This window comes from Oncorhynchus mykiss, chromosome 28 (assembly GCF_057628025.1).
Source record: "Oncorhynchus mykiss isolate SJ-2025 chromosome 28, ASM5762802v1, whole genome shotgun sequence".
Taxonomy (NCBI): domain Eukaryota; kingdom Metazoa; phylum Chordata; class Actinopteri; order Salmoniformes; family Salmonidae; genus Oncorhynchus; species Oncorhynchus mykiss.
Genome location: NC_143049.1, coordinates 4,799,038 through 4,813,811, shown reverse-complemented (window position 1 = coordinate 4,813,811; position 14,774 = coordinate 4,799,038). Strand labels below are relative to the sequence as shown.

At 44.3% G+C, this 14,774-nt stretch overlaps 1 protein-coding gene across 3 annotated transcripts in view; it reads left to right on the top strand.

Moving 5' to 3' along the window:
- LOC110509196 (myomegalin) overlaps window positions 1-14,774 on the top strand; it is a 148,961-nt gene that overhangs the window by 35,553 nt on the left and 98,634 nt on the right. The window lies entirely within an intron of this gene.

Here is a 14,774-nt window from a genome sequence, read left to right as displayed (position 1 = left end):
GGTACAGTATAATTGACAGTGTGGGATAGGAAGGTACAGTATAGTGGGAAAAGGAAGGTACAGTATAGTGGACAGAGTGTAGGATAGGAAGGTACAGTATAATGGACAGAGTGTGGGATAGGAAGGTACAGTATAATGTACAGAGTGTAGGATAGGAAGGTACAGTATAATGGACAGAGTGTGGGATAGGAAGGTACAGTATAATGGACAGAGTGTGGGATAGGAAAGTACAGTATAGTGGACAGAGAGTGGGATAGGAAGGTACAGTATAGTGGACAGAGTGTGGGATAGGAAGGTACAGTATAATTGACAGTGTGGGATAGGAAGGTACAGTATAATGGACAGAGTGTGGGATAGGAAGGTACAGTTTAATGGACAGAGTGTGGGATAGGAAGGTACAGTATAGTGGACAGAGTGTGGGATAGGAAGGTACAGTATAGTGGACAGAGTGTGGGATAAGAAGGTACAGTATAATGGGATAGGACGGTGCAGTATAATGGACAGAGTGTGGGATAGGAAGGTACAGTATAGTGGACAGAGTGTGGGATAGGAAGGTACAGTATAATTGACAGTGTGGGATAGGAAGGTACAGTATAGTGGGAAAAGGAAGGTACAGTATAGTGGACAGAGTGTGGAATAAGAAGGTACAGTATAGTGGTCAGAGTGTGGGATAGGAAGGTACAGTATAGTGGACAGAGTGTGGGATAGGAAGGTACAGTATAATGGACAGAGTGTGGGATAGGAAGGTACAGTATAGTGGACAGAGTGTGGGATAGAAAGGTACAGAATAGTGGACAGAGTGTGGGATAGGAAGGTACAGTTTAATGGACAGAGTGTGGGATAAGAAGGTACAGTATAGTGGACAGAGTGTGGGATAGGAAGGTACAGTATAGTGGACAGAGTTTGGGATAAGAAGGTACAGTATAGTGGACAGAGTGTGGGATAGGAAGGTACAGTATAATTGACAGTGTGGGATAGGAAGGTACAGTATAATGGACAGAGTGTGGGATAAGAAGGTACAGTATAGTGGACAGAGTGTGGGATAGGAAGGTACAGTATAATGGACAGAGTGTGGGATAGGAAGGTACAGTATAGCGGACAGAGTGTGGGATAGAAAGGTACAGAATAGTGGACAGAGTGTGGGATAGGAAGGTACAGTTTAATGGACAGAGTGTGGGATAGGAAGGTACAGTATAGTGGACAGAGTGTGGGATAGGAAGGTACAGTATAATTGACTGTGTGGGATAGGAAGGTACAGTATAGTGGGAAAAGGAAGGTACAGTATAGTGGACAGAGTGTGGGATAAGAAGGTACAGTATAGTGGTCAGAGTGTGGGATAGGAAGGTACAGTATAGTGGACAGAGTGTGGGATAGGAAGGTACAGTATATTGGAGAGAGTTTGGGATAAGAAGGTGCAGTATAGTGGACAGAGTGTGGGATATGAAGGTACAGTATAATGGACAGAGTGTGGCATAGGAAGGTACAGTATAATGGACAGAGTGTGGGATATGAAGGTACAGTATAGTGGACAGAGTGTGGGATAGGAAGGTACAGTATAGTGGACAGAGTGTGGGATAAGAAGGTGCAGTATAGTGGACACAGTGTGGGATAGGAAGGTACAGTATAATGGACAGAGTGTGGGATAGGAAGGTACAGTATAGTGGACAGAGTGTGGGATAAGAAGGTGCAGTATAGTGGACAGAGTGTGGGATATGAAGGTACAGTATAATGGACAGAGTGTGGCATAGGAAGGTACAGTATAATGGACAGAGTGTGGGATAGGAAGGTACAGTATAGTGGACAGAGTGTGGGATAGAAAGGTACAGTATAGTGGACAGAGTGTGGGATAGGAAGGTACAGTATAAAGGACAGAGTGTGGGATAAGAAGGTACAGTATAGTGGACAGAGTGTGGGATAGGAAGGTACAGTATAGTGGACAGAGTGTGGGATAAGAAGGTACAGTATAGTGGACAGCGTGTGGGATAGGAAGGTACAGTATAATTGACAGTGTGGGATAGGAAGGTACAGTATAATGGACAGAGTGTGGGATAGGAAGGTACAGTATGATGGACAGAGTGTGGGATAGGAAGGTACAGTATAGTGGACAGAGTGTGGGATAGGAAGGTACAGTATAATGGACAGAGTTTGGGATAGGAAGGTACAGTATAGTGGACAGAGTGTGGGATAGGAAGGTACAGTATAATGGACAGAGTGTAGGATAGGAAGGTACAGTATAATGGACAGAGTGTGGGATAGGAAGGTACAGTATAATGGACAGAGTGTGGGATAGGAAAGTACAGTATAGTGGACAGAGAGTTGGATAGGAAGGTACAGTATAGTGGACAGAGTGTGGGATAGGAAGGTACAGTATAATTGACAGTGTGGGATAGGAAGGTACAGTATAATGGACAGAGTGTGGGATAAGAAGGTACAGTATAGTGGACAGAGTGTGGGATAGGAAGGTAGAGTATAATGGACAGAGTGTTGGATATGAAGGTACAGTATAGTTGACAGAGTGTGGGATAGGAAGGTACAGTATAATGGGATAGGACGGTGCAGTATAATGGACAGAGTGTGGGATAGGAAGGTACAGTATAATGGACAGAGTGTGCGATAGGAAGGTACAGTATAGTGGACAGAGTTTGGGATAGGAAGGTACAGTATAATGGACAGAGTGTGGGATAGGAAGGTACAGTATAGTGGACAGAGTGTGGGATAAGAAGGTGCAGTATAGTGGACACAGTGTGGGATAGGAAGGTACAGTATAATGGACAGAGTGTGGGATAGGAAGGTACAGTATAGTGGACAGAGTTTGGGATAAGAAGGTACAGTATAGTGGACAGAGTGTGGGATAGGAAGGTACAGTATAATTGACAGTGTGGGATAGGACGGTACAGTATAATGGACAGAGTGTGGGATAAGAAGGTACAGTATAGTGGACAGAGTGTGGGATAGGAAGGTACAGTATAATGGACAGAGTGTGGGATAGGAAGGTACAGTATAGTGGACAGAGTGTGGGATAGGAAGGTACAGTATAATTGACTGTGTGGGATAGGAAGGTACAGTATAGTGGGAAAAGGAAGGTACAGTATAGTGGACAGAGTGTGGGATAAGAAGGTACAGTATAGTGGTCAGAGTGTGGGATAGGAAGGTACAGTATAGTGGACAGAGTGTGGGATAGGAAGGTACAGTATAATGTACAGAGTGTAGGATAGGAAGGTACAGTATAATGGACAGAGTGTGGGATAGGAAGGTACAGTATAATGGACAGAGTGTGGGATAGGAAAGTACAGTATAGTGGACAGAGAGTGGGATAGGAAGGTACAGTATAGTGGACAGAGTGTGGGATAGGAAGGTACAGTATAATTGACAGTGTGGGATAGGAAGGTACAGTATAATGGACAGAGTGTGGGATAGGAAGGTACAGTTTAATGGACAGAGTGTGGGATAGGAAGGTACAGTATAGTGGACAGAGTGTGGGATAGGAAGGTACAGTATAGTGGACAGAGTGTGGGATAAGAAGGTACAGTATAATGGGATAGGACGGTGCAGTATAATGGACAGAGTGTGGGATAGGAAGGTACAGTATAGTGGACAGAGTGTGGGATAGGAAGGTACAGTATAATTGACAGTGTGGGATAGGAAGGTACAGTATAGTGGGAAAAGGAAGGTACAGTATAGTGGACAGAGTGTGGAATAAGAAGGTACAGTATAGTGGTCAGAGTGTGGGATAGGAATGTACAGTATAGTGGACAGAGTGTGGGATAGGAAGGTACAGTATAATGGACAGAGTGTGGGATAGGAAGGTACAGTATAGTGGACAGAGTGTGGGATAGAAAGGTACAGAATAGTGGACAGAGTGTGGGATAGGAAGGTACAGTTTAATGGACAGAGTGTGGGATAAGAAGGTACAGTATAGTGGACAGAGTGTGGGATAGGAAGGTACAGTATAGTGGACAGAGTTTGGGATAAGAAGGTACAGTATAGTGGACAGAGTGTGGGATAGGAAGGTACAGTATAATTGACAGTGTGGGATAGGAAGGTACAGTATAATGGACAGAGTGTGGGATAAGAAGGTACAGTATAGTGGACAGAGTGTGGGATAGGAAGGTACAGTATAGTGGACATAGTGTGGGATAAGAAGGTACAGTATAATGGGATAGGACGGTGCAGTATAATGGACAGAGTGTGGGATAGGAAGGTACAGTATAATGGACAGAGTGTGGGATAGGAAGGTACAGTATAGTGGACAGAGTGTGGGATAGGAAGGTACAGTATAATGGACAGAGTGTGGGATAGGAAGGTACAGTATAATTGACAGTGTGGGATAGGAAGGTACAGTATAGTGGGAAAAGGAAGGTACAGTATAGTGGACAGAGTGTAGGATAGGAAGGTACAGTATAATGGACAGAGTGTGGGATAGGAAGGTACAGTATAATGTACAGAGTGTAGGATAGGAAGGTACAGTATAATGGACAGAGTGTGGGATAGGAAGGTACAGTATAATGGACAGAGTGTGGGATAGGAAAGTACAGTATAGTGGACAGAGTGTGGGATAGGAAGGTACAGTATAATTGACAGTGTGGGATAGGAAGGTACAGTATAGTGGGAAAAGGAAGGTACAGTATAGTGGACAGAGTGTAGGATAGGAAGGTACAGTATAATGGACAGAGTGTGGGATAGGAAGGTACAGTATAATGTACAGAGTGTAGGATAGGAAGGTACAGTATAATGGACAGAGTGTGGGATAGGAAGGTACAGTATAATGGACAGAGTGTGGGATAGGAAAGTACAGTATAGTGGACAGAGAGTGGGATAGGAAGGTACAGTATAGTGGACAGAGTGTGGGATAGGAAGGTACAGTATAATTGACAGTGTGGGATAGGAAGGTACAGTATAATGGACAGAGTGTGGGATAGGAAGGTACAGTTTAATGGACAGAGTGTGGGATAGGAAGGTACAGTATAGTGGACAGAGTGTGGGATAGGAAGGTACAGTATAGTGGACAGAGTGTGGGATAAGAAGGTACAGTATAATGGGATAGGACGGTGCAGTATAATGGACAGAGTGTGGGATAGGAAGGTACAGTATAGTGGACAGAGTGTGGGATAGGAAGGTACAGTATAATTGACAGTGTGGGATAGGAAGGTACAGTATAGTGGGAAAAGGAAGGTACAGTATAGTGGACAGAGTGTGGAATAAGAAGGTACAGTATAGTGGTCAGAGTGTGGGATAGGAAGGTACAGTATAGTGGACAGAGTGTGGGATAGGAAGGTACAGTATAATGGACAGAGTGTGGGATAGGAAGGTACAGTATAGTGGACAGAGTGTGGGATAGAAAGGTACAGAATAGTGGACAGAGTGTGGGATAGGAAGGTACAGTTTAATGGACAGAGTGTGGGATAAGAAGGTACAGTATAGTGGACAGAGTGTGGGATAGGAAGGTACAGTATAGTGGACAGAGTTTGGGATAAGAAGGTACAGTATAGTGGACAGAGTGTGGGATAGGAAGGTACAGTATAATTGACAGTGTGGGATAGGAAGGTACAGTATAATGGACAGAGTGTGGGATAAGAAGGTACAGTATAGTGGACAGAGTGTGGGATAGGAAGGTACAGTATAATGGACAGAGTGTGGGATAGGAAGGTACAGTATAGCGGACAGAGTGTGGGATAGAAAGGTACAGAATAGTGGACAGAGTGTGGGATAGGAAGGTACAGTTTAATGGACAGAGTGTGGGATAGGAAGGTACAGTATAGTGGACAGAGTGTGGGATAGGAAGGTACAGTATAATTGACTGTGTGGGATAGGAAGGTACAGTATAGTGGGAAAAGGAAGGTACAGTATAGTGGACAGAGTGTGGGATAAGAAGGTACAGTATAGTGGTCAGAGTGTGGGATAGGAAGGTACAGTATAGTGGACAGAGTGTGGGATAGGAAGGTACAGTATATTGGAGAGAGTTTGGGATAAGAAGGTGCAGTATAGTGGACAGAGTGTGGGATATGAAGGTACAGTATAATGGACAGAGTGTGGCATAGGAAGGTACAGTATAATGGACAGAGTGTGGGATATGAAGGTACAGTATAGTGGACAGAGTGTGGGATAGGAAGGTACAGTATAGTGGACAGAGTGTGGGATAAGAAGGTGCAGTATAGTGGACACAGTGTGGGATAGGAAGGTACAGTATAATGGACAGAGTGTGGGATAGGAAGGTACAGTATAGTGGACAGAGTGTGGGATAAGAAGGTGCAGTATAGTGGACAGAGTGTGGGATATGAAGGTACAGTATAATGGACAGAGTGTGGCATAGGAAGGTACAGTATAATGGACAGAGTGTGGGATAGGAAGGTACAGTATAATTGACAGTGTGGGATAGGAAGGTACAGTATAATGGACAGAGTGTGGGATAGGAAGGTACAGTATGATGGACAGAGTGTGGGATAGGAAGGTACAGTATAGTGGACAGAGTGTGGGATAGGAAGGTACAGTATAATGGACAGAGTTTGGGATAGGAAGGTACAGTATAGTGGACAGAGTGTGGGATAGGAAGGTACAGTATAATGGACAGAGTGTAGGATAGGAAGGTACAGTATAATGGACAGAGTGTGGGATAGGAAGGTACAGTATAATGGACAGAGTGTGGGATAGGAAAGTACAGTATAGTGGACAGAGAGTTGGATAGGAAGGTACAGTATAGTGGACAGAGTGTGGGATAGGAAGGTACAGTATAATTGACAGTGTGGGATAGGAAGGTACAGTATAATGGACAGAGTGTGGGATAAGAAGGTACAGTATAGTGGACAGAGTGTGGGATAGGAAGGTAGAGTATAATGGACAGAGTGTTGGATATGAAGGTACAGTATAGTTGACAGAGTGTGGGATAGGAAGGTACAGTATAATGGGATAGGACGGTGCAGTATAATGGACAGAGTGTGGGATAGGAAGGTACAGTATAATGGACAGAGTGTGCGATAGGAAGGTACAGTATAGTGGACAGAGTTTGGGATAGGAAGGTACAGTATAATGGACAGAGTGTGGGATAGGAAGGTACAGTATAGTGGACAGAGTGTGGGATAAGAAGGTGCAGTATAGTGGACACAGTGTGGGATAGGAAGGTACAGTATAATGGACAGAGTGTGGGATAGGAAGGTACAGTATAGTGGACAGAGTTTGGGATAAGAAGGTACAGTATAGTGGACAGAGTGTGGGATAGGAAGGTACAGTATAATTGACAGTGTGGGATAGGACGGTACAGTATAATGGACAGAGTGTGGGATAAGAAGGTACAGTATAGTGGACAGAGTGTGGGATAGGAAGGTACAGTATAATGGACAGAGTGTGGGATAGGAAGGTACAGTATAGTGGACAGAGTGTGGGATAGGAAGGTACAGTATAATTGACTGTGTGGGATAGGAAGGTACAGTATAGTGGGAAAAGGAAGGTACAGTATAGTGGACAGAGTGTGGGATAAGAAGGTACAGTATAGTGGTCAGAGTGTGGGATAGGAAGGTACAGTATAGTGGACAGAGTGTGGGATAGGAAGGTACAGTATATTGGAGAGAGTTTGGGATAAGAAGGTGCAGTATAGTGGACAGAGTGTGGGATATGAAGGTACAGTATAATGGACAGAGTGTGGCATAGGAAGGTACAGTATAATGGACAGAGTGTGGGATATGAAGGTACAGTATAGTGGACAGAGTGTGGGATAGGAAGGTACAGTATAGTGGACAGAGTGTGGGATAAGAAGGTGCAGTATAGTGGACACAGTGTGGGATAGGAAGGTACAGTATAATGGACAGAGTGTGGGATAGGAAGGTACAGTATAGTGGACAGAGTGTGGGATAAGAAGGTGCAGTATAGTGGACAGAGTGTGGGATATGAAGGTACAGTATAGTGGACAGAGTGTGGGATAGGAAGGTACAGTATAGTGGACAGAGTTTGGGATAAGAAGGTACAGTATAGTGGACAGAGTGTGGGATAGGAAGGTACAGTATAATTGACAGTGTGGGATAGGACGGTACAGTATAATGGACAGAGTGTGGGATAAGAAGGTACAGTATAGTGGACAGAGTGTGGGATAGGAAGGTACAGTATAATGGACAGAGTGTGGGATAGGAAGGTACAGTATAGTGGACAGAGTGTGGGATAGGAAGGTACAGTATAATTGACTGTGTGGGATAGGAAGGTACAGTATAGTGGGAAAAGGAAGGTACAGTATAGTGGACAGAGTGTGGGATAAGAAGGTACAGTATAGTGGTCAGAGTGTGGGATAGGAAGGTACAGTATAGTGGACAGAGTGTGGGATAGGAAGGTACAGTATATTGGAGAGAGTTTGGGATAAGAAGGTGCAGTATAGTGGACAGAGTGTGGGATATGAAGGTACAGTATAATGGACAGAGTGTGGCATAGGAAGGTACAGTATAATGGACAGAGTGTGGGATATGAAGGTACAGTATAGTGGACAGAGTGTGGGATAGGAAGGTACAGTATAGTGGACAGAGTGTGGGATAAGAAGGTGCAGTATAGTGGACACAGTGTGGGATAGGAAGGTACAGTATAATGGACAGAGTGTGGGATAGGAAGGTACAGTTTAATGGACAGAGTGTGGGATAAGAAGGTACAGTATAGTGGACAGAGTGTGGGATAGAAAGGTACAGAATAGTGGACAGAGTGTGGGATAGGAAGGTACAGTTTAATGGACAGAGTGTGGGATAAGAAGGTACAGTATAGTGGACAGAGTGTGGGATAGGAAGGTACAGTATAGTGGACAGAGTTTGGGATAAGAAGGTACAGTATAGTGGACAGAGTGTGGGATAGGAAGGTACAGTATAATTGACAGTGTGGGATAGGAAGGTACAGTATAATGGACAGAGTGTGGGATAAGAAGGTACAGTATAGTGGACAGAGTGTGGGATAGGAAGGTACAGTATAATGGACAGAGTGTGGGATAGGAAGGTACAGTATAGCGGACAGAGTGTGGGATAGAAAGGTACAGAATAGTGGACAGAGTGTGGGATAGGAAGGTACAGTTTAATGGACAGAGTGTGGGATAGGAAGGTACAGTATAGTGGACAGAGTGTGGGATAGGAAGGTACAGTATAATTGACTGTGTGGGATAGGAAGGTACAGTATAGTGGGAAAAGGAAGGTACAGTATAGTGGACAGAGTGTGGGATAAGAAGGTACAGTATAGTGGTCAGAGTGTGGGATAGGAAGGTACAGTATAGTGGACAGAGTGTGGGATAGGAAGGTACAGTATATTGGAGAGAGTTTGGGATAAGAAGGTGCAGTATAGTGGACAGAGTGTGGGATATGAAGGTACAGTATAATGGACAGAGTGTGGCATAGGAAGGTACAGTATAATGGACAGAGTGTGGGATATGAAGGTACAGTATAGTGGACAGAGTGTGGGATAGGAAGGTACAGTATAGTGGACAGAGTGTGGGATAAGAAGGTGCAGTATAGTGGACACAGTGTGGGATAGGAAGGTACAGTATAATGGACAGAGTGTGGGATAGGAAGGTACAGTATAGTGGACAGAGTGTGGGATAAGAAGGTGCAGTATAGTGGACAGAGTGTGGGATATGAAGGTACAGTATAGTGGACAGAGTGTGGGATAGGAAGGTACAGTATAGTGGACAGAGTTTGGGATAAGAAGGTACAGTATAGTGGACAGAGTGTGGGATAGGAAGGTACAGTATAATTGACAGTGTGGGATAGGACGGTACAGTATAATGGACAGAGTGTGGGATAAGAAGGTACAGTATAGTGGACAGAGTGTGGGATAGGAAGGTACAGTATAATGGACAGAGTGTGGGATAGGAAGGTACAGTATAGTGGACAGAGTGTGGGATAGGAAGGTACAGTATAATTGACTGTGTGGGATAGGAAGGTACAGTATAGTGGGAAAAGGAAGGTACAGTATAGTGGACAGAGTGTGGGATAAGAAGGTACAGTATAGTGGTCAGAGTGTGGGATAGGAAGGTACAGTATAGTGGACAGAGTGTGGGATAGGAAGGTACAGTATATTGGAGAGAGTTTGGGATAAGAAGGTGCAGTATAGTGGACAGAGTGTGGGATATGAAGGTACAGTATAATGGACAGAGTGTGGCATAGGAAGGTACAGTATAATGGACAGAGTGTGGGATATGAAGGTACAGTATAGTGGACAGAGTGTGGGATAGGAAGGTACAGTATAGTGGACAGAGTGTGGGATAAGAAGGTGCAGTATAGTGGACACAGTGTGGGATAGGAAGGTACAGTATAATGGACAGAGTGTGGGATAGGAAGGTACAGTTTAATGGACAGAGTGTGGGATAAGAAGGTACAGTATAGTGGACAGAGTGTGGGATAGAAAGGTACAGAATAGTGGACAGAGTGTGGGATAGGAAGGTACAGTTTAATGGACAGAGTGTGGGATAAGAAGGTACAGTATAGTGGACAGAGTGTGGGATAGGAAGGTACAGTATAGTGGACAGAGTTTGGGATAAGAAGGTACAGTATAGTGGACAGAGTGTGGGATAGGAAGGTACAGTATAATTGACAGTGTGGGATAGGAAGGTACAGTATAATGGACAGAGTGTGGGATAAGAAGGTACAGTATAGTGGACAGAGTGTGGGATAGGAAGGTACAGTATAATGGACAGAGTGTGGGATAGGAAGGTACAGTATAGCGGACAGAGTGTGGGATAGAAAGGTACAGAATAGTGGACAGAGTGTGGGATAGGAAGGTACAGTTTAATGGACAGAGTGTGGGATAGGAAGGTACAGTATAGTGGACAGAGTGTGGGATAGGAAGGTACAGTATAATTGACTGTGTGGGATAGGAAGGTACAGTATAGTGGGAAAAGGAAGGTACAGTATAGTGGACAGAGTGTGGGATAAGAAGGTACAGTATAGTGGTCAGAGTGTGGGATAGGAAGGTACAGTATAGTGGACAGAGTGTGGGATAGGAAGGTACAGTATATTGGAGAGAGTTTGGGATAAGAAGGTGCAGTATAGTGGACAGAGTGTGGGATATGAAGGTACAGTATAATGGACAGAGTGTGGCATAGGAAGGTACAGTATAATGGACAGAGTGTGGGATATGAAGGTACAGTATAGTGGACAGAGTGTGGGATAGGAAGGTACAGTATAGTGGACAGAGTGTGGGATAAGAAGGTGCAGTATAGTGGACACAGTGTGGGATAGGAAGGTACAGTATAATGGACAGAGTGTGGGATAGGAAGGTACAGTATAGTGGACAGAGTGTGGGATAAGAAGGTGCAGTATAGTGGACAGAGTGTGGGATATGAAGGTACAGTATAATGGACAGAGTGTGGCATAGGAAGGTACAGTATAATGGACAGAGTGTGGGATAGGAAGGTACAGTATAGTGGACAGAGTGTGGGATAGAAAGGTACAGTATAGTGGACAGAGTGTGGGATAGGAAGGTACAGTATAAAGGACAGAGTGTGGGATAAGAAGGTACAGTATAGTGGACAGAGTGTGGGATAGGAAGGTACAGTATAGTGGACAGAGTGTGGGATAAGAAGGTACAGTATAGTGGACAGCGTGTGGGATAGGAAGGTACAGTATAATTGACAGTGTGGGATAGGAAGGTACAGTATAATGGACAGAGTGTGGGATAGGAAGGTACAGTATGATGGACAGAGTGTGGGATAGGAAGGTACAGTATAGTGGACAGAGTGTGGGATAGGAAGGTACAGTATAATGGACAGAGTTTGGGATAGGAAGGTACAGTATAGTGGACAGAGTGTGGGATAGGAAGGTACAGTATAATGGACAGAGTGTAGGATAGGAAGGTACAGTATAATGGACAGAGTGTGGGATAGGAAGGTACAGTATAATGGACAGAGTGTGGGATAGGAAAGTACAGTATAGTGGACAGAGAGTTGGATAGGAAGGTACAGTATAGTGGACAGAGTGTGGGATAGGAAGGTACAGTATAATTGACAGTGTGGGATAGGAAGGTACAGTATAATGGACAGAGTGTGGGATAAGAAGGTACAGTATAGTGGACAGAGTGTGGGATAGGAAGGTACAGTATAATGGACAGAGTGTTGGATATGAAGGTACAGTATAGTTGACAGAGTGTGGGATAGGAAGGTACAGTATAATGGGATAGGACGGTGCAGTATAATGGACAGAGTGTGGGATAGGAAGGTACAGTATAATGGACAGAGTGTGCGATAGGAAGGTACAGTATAGTGGACAGAGTTTGGGATAGGAAGGTACAGTATAATGGACAGAGTGTGGGATAGGAAGGTACAGTATAGTGGACAGAGTGTGGGATAAGAAGGTGCAGTATAGTGGACACAGTGTGGGATAGGAAGGTACAGTATAATGGACAGAGTGTGGGATAGGAAGGTACAGTATAGTGGACAGAGTTTGGGATAAGAAGGTACAGTATAGTGGACAGAGTGTGGGATAGGAAGGTACAGTATAATTGACAGTGTGGGATAGGACGGTACAGTATAATGGACAGAGTGTGGGATAAGAAGGTACAGTATAGTGGACAGAGTGTGGGATAGGAAGGTACAGTATAATGGACAGAGTGTGGGATAGGAAGGTACAGTATAGTGGACAGAGTGTGGGATAGGAAGGTACAGTATAATTGACTGTGTGGGATAGGAAGGTACAGTATAGTGGGAAAAGGAAGGTACAGTATAGTGGACAGAGTGTGGGATAAGAAGGTACAGTATAGTGGTCAGAGTGTGGGATAGGAAGGTACAGTATAGTGGACAGAGTGTGGGATAGGAAGGTACAGTATATTGGAGAGAGTTTGGGATAAGAAGGTGCAGTATAGTGGACAGAGTGTGGGATATGAAGGTACAGTATAATGGACAGAGTGTGGCATAGGAAGGTACAGTATAATGGACAGAGTGTGGGATATGAAGGTACAGTATAGTGGACAGAGTGTGGGATAGGAAGGTACAGTATAGTGGACAGAGTGTGGGATAAGAAGGTGCAGTATAGTGGACACAGTGTGGGATAGGAAGGTACAGTATAATGGACAGAGTGTGGGATAGGAAGGTACAGTATAGTGGACAGAGTGTGGGATAAGAAGGTGCAGTATAGTGGACAGAGTGTGGGATATGAAGGTACAGTATAATGGACAGAGTGTGGCATAGGAAGGTACAGTATAATGGACAGAGTGTGGGATAGGAAGGTACAGTATAGTGGACAGAGTGTGGGATAGAAAGGTACAGTATAGTGGACAGAGTGTGGGATAGGAAGGTACAGTATAAAGGACAGAGTGTGGGATAAGAAGGTACAGTATAGTGGACAGAGTGTGGGATAGGAAGGTACAGTATAGTGGACAGAGTGTGGGATAAGAAGGTACAGTATAGTGGACAGCGTGTGGGATAGGAAGGTACAGTATAATTGACAGTGTGGGATAGGAAGGTACAGTATAATGGACAGAGTGTGGGATAGGAAGGTACAGTATGATGGACAGAGTGTGGGATAGGAAGGTACAGTATAGTGGACAGAGTGTGGGATAGGAAGGTACAGTATAATGGACAGAGTTTGGGATAGGAAGGTACAGTATAGTGGACAGAGTGTGGGATAGGAAGGTACAGTATAATGGACAGAGTGTAGGATAGGAAGGTACAGTATAATGGACAGAGTGTGGGATAGGAAGGTACAGTATAATGGACAGAGTGTGGGATAGGAAAGTACAGTATAGTGGACAGAGAGTTGGATAGGAAGGTACAGTATAGTGGACAGAGTGTGGGATAGGAAGGTACAGTATAATTGACAGTGTGGGATAGGAAGGTACAGTATAATGGACAGAGTGTGGGATAAGAAGGTACAGTATAGTGGACAGAGTGTGGGATAGGAAGGTACAGTATAATGGACAGAGTGTTGGATATGAAGGTACAGTATAGTTGACAGAGTGTGGGATAGGAAGGTACAGTATAATGGGATAGGACGGTGCAGTATAATGGACAGAGTGTGGGATAGGAAGGTACAGTATAATGGACAGAGTGTGCGATAGGAAGGTACAGTATAGTGGACAGAGTTTGGGATAGGAAGGTACAGTATAATGGACAGAGTGTGGGATAGGAAGGTACAGTATAATTGACAGTGTGGGATAGGAAGGTACAGTATAGTGGGAAAAGGAAGGTACAGTATAGTGGACAGAGTGTGGAATAAGAAGGTACAGTATAGTGGTCAGAGTGTGGGATAGGAAGGTACAGTATAGTGGACAGAGTGTGGGATAGGAAGGTACAGTATAATGGACAGAGTGTGGGATAGGAAGGTACAGTATAGCGGACAGAGTGTGGGATAGAAAGGTACAGAATAGTGGACAGAGTGTGGGATAGGAAGGTACAGTTTAATGGACAGAGTGTGGGATAAGAAGGTACAGTATAGTGGACAGAGTGTGGGATCGGAAGGTACAGTATAGTGGACAGAGTGTGGGATAAGAAGGTACAGTATAATGGGATAGGACGGTGCAGTATAATGGACAGAGTGTGGGATAGGAAGGTACAGTATAATGGACAGAGTGTGGGATAGGAAGGTACAGTATAGTGGACAGAGTGTGGGATAGGAAGGTACAGTATAATGGACAGAGTGTGGGATAGGAATGTACAGTATAATTGACAGTGTGGGATAGGAAGGTACAGTATAGTGGGAAAAGGAAGGTACAGTATAGTGGACAGAGTGTAGGATAGGAAGGTACAGTATAATGGATAGAGTGTGGGATAGGAAGGTACAGTATAATGGACAGAGTGTAGGATAGGAAGGTACAGTATAATGGACAGAGTG